The sequence below is a fragment of the Malus sylvestris genome, chromosome 14, assembly GCF_916048215.2.
Source record: "Malus sylvestris chromosome 14, drMalSylv7.2, whole genome shotgun sequence".
In the NCBI taxonomy this organism is placed as follows: domain Eukaryota; kingdom Viridiplantae; phylum Streptophyta; class Magnoliopsida; order Rosales; family Rosaceae; genus Malus; species Malus sylvestris.
The window spans coordinates 14,910,301-14,913,395 of record NC_062273.1 but is presented as its reverse complement, the minus strand read 5'-3'; positions in this window follow the sequence as shown (position 1 = coordinate 14,913,395).

Here is a 3,095-nt window from a genome sequence, read left to right as displayed (position 1 = left end):
GTCTACAAGGACGGCTAGCCTTCATCAGACGCTTCATCTCTAACCTTGCAGGGCGTTGTCAACCGTTCAGCCGACTCATGAAGAAGGATGTTTTGTTTGTATGGGACGAAGCATGCCACAATGCTTTTGAAAGCATAAAAAAGTATTTGTCAAGTCCACCTGTCTTGGGGGCGCCTGTGCCCGGGAAACCACTCATATTATACATCACCGCTCAGGAAAGTTCAGTTGGAGCACTCTTGAAGCAAGATAATGAATCCCAGAAAGAATGAGCGCTCTACTACCTCAGCCGAACCCTCACCGGCACCGAGTTGAACTACTCCCCAATAGAAAAGATGTGCCTTGCCTTAGTGTTCGCCATCCAGAAACTCAGGCATTACATGCATGCTTACACCATCCACTTGGTTGCTAAAGTTGACCTGATCAAATACGTCATGTCCAAACCAATCTTGACAGGGTGACTCGCTAAATAGGCGCTGCTGCTTAACCAATATGAGATCATCTACGTCCCAGCTAAAGCCGTAAAGGGACAAGCGCTAGCAGACTTTCTTGCCGATCACCCAATCCCAGCTGATTGGAAAATCTCAGACGACTTGCCTGACGAGGAAGTGTTCTACATCGACATCTTCCCGACATGGACGATGTTCTTCGACGGATCTGCACGAGCAGACGGAGCAGGGGCATGAGTAGTATTCATGTCGCCACAAAGGCAGGTATTACCTTATTCCTTTCAACTAAGTGAATTATGCTCCAACAATGTCACTGAGTACCAAGCACTGATCATCGGACTCCAAATGACGATCAACATGGGAATCACAGCCCTTGAGGTATTTGGCGACTCCAAGCTCATAATCAATCAACTCTTAACTGAATATGAGGTGAGGAAAGATGATCTCGTCCCATACTTCCGGCTGGCAACTCAACTGCTACAAGAGTTTGAGACTGTGACATTAGAACATGTGCCAAGAAAAGAAAACCAAATGGCAGACGCTCTTGCTAACCTAGCCTCAAGCATGACATTAGGAGAAGACGAAGCTGCAGACGTGTCAGTCTGCCAAAGATAGGTGATCCTCCTCGTCACCAAAATGCTACTGGATGATACAAATGTTATCTCAGTACTTCCAGTCGATGTTGAAGAGTGGAGACAACCACTGATCGATTACTTAGAGCATGGAAAACTTCCAGACGATCCTAGACACCGCTCCGAAATATGTCGACGAGCACCGCGCTTTCTTTATTACAAAGAAACACTCTACCGACGCTCTTTCGAATGAGTACTTCTGAGATGCCTAGGTGAGGAAGAAGTTAATCAAGCCATGGAAGAAGCACACTCAGGCGTATGCGGGGCGTATCAATCTAGACCAAAGCTACATTTCTAGCTCAAAAGAATGGGTTACTACTGGCCAAGCATGGTGAAGGACTGCCTGGAACATGCCAAAAGGTGACAAGCCTGCCAATTCCACGCCAACTTCATACACCAACCACCTGAGCAATTACACCCTACAGCTGCTTCATGGCTATTCAATGCATGGGGATTAGACGTCGTAGGACCAATTACTCTGAAATCATCTGCAGGAGAAGCTTACATCCTAGCTGCAACAGATTACTTCTCCAAGTGGGCTGAAGCCATACCTCTAAGAGAAGTAAAGAAGGAAACTATCGTCCGTTTTATCAAGGAGCACATCATCCACCGATATGGGGTGCCTCGCTACATCATCACTGACAACGGAAAGCAATTCTCCAACCGACTCGTGGATGAGCTCTGTGAGAAATACAAGTTTAAGCAGCACAAGTCTTCCATGTATCATGCCCCAGCCAACGGTCTTGCAGAAGCATTCAACAAAACATTGTGCAATCTCTTAAAGAAGGTGATCGGCCGAACAAAGAGAGACTGGCATGAAAGAATAAGCGAAGCACTTTGGGCATATCGGACGACACATAGGACTCCTACCCAAGCTACGCCTTATTCTCTTGTATATGGCATGGAAGTTGTTCTACCGCTCGAAAGTCAGATCCCCTCACTGAGAATGGCTATACAAGAAGGCTTGATTGATGAAGAGAATGCAAAGTTACGCCTTCAAGAGTTGGAAGCACTCGACGAAAGAAGGCTCGAAGCTCAACAACACTTGGAATGCTACCAAGCACGGCTATCCAAGGCATTCAACACGAAGGTCCGCCCAAGGTCTTTCTAAACTGGAGATCTCGTCCTCGCATTGCGTAGGCCTATCATCACAACTCACAAGACGAAAAGCAAGTTCACATCAAAGTGGGATGGACCATACGTAATACAAGAAGTCTACACCAACGGCGCCTACTTAATCATGGCAGAAGACGGCTTGAAGATTAGCCCTATCAATGGAAGATTCTTGAAGCGCTACTACCCCTAAAAGGCGACAACCAACGCTCCTGGCCCGCAAGAGCATAAACTGTGTACGGCAAAATCATCATCAAAATCACTGCTAAATTCATCGCTCATTTGAACTACGTTATGACTTGATCCCCTCCTCAACAGAGGGTACGTAGGCAACTTAAAACGTCAAAACTTCAAGTACAGTCACACCATCTAAAAAAAAAAAAAAAAAACACTTTGAAGAATGAAGAACAAATTCAAGAATGTAAATACTTTATTTCTTTGAAAGAAGGAGTCGGCTCCAAAAAAAAAAAAAAAAAAAAAGATACTACTTGAAAACTATGTCCCCAAAACTACGAAGACGATCTTCAAGCAAGCCTTCCAAAGTCTTCAAAGTCTCTGCCTCGGTGGGAGACAAGATGGGCAACTCCATAGTCATGCATTTCTCTCGTTCTAGGCGTGAAATCTCCTCCTGGTACTGAGAAAGTGTAGTTCTCTGCTCCGCGAGAACACTTTCAAGTTGCGATGCTTTGATTACCAACTGCTCTCGCTCTCTCGCCAACGCATCTAGACGCTATTGGACAGAAGTTAAAGAAGTCTCTGTAACTTGATAATTTCCCGAAGCAGCTTGCTGAAAAGACTGGACTTGAGCCAGTGACGAGTTTATTGTTGCTAGCTGATGAGCTCTAACATCTGGACTCAACTTCTCCAAGGAAATAGCACGCAAGGAAGAATACTCAGTCGAGGC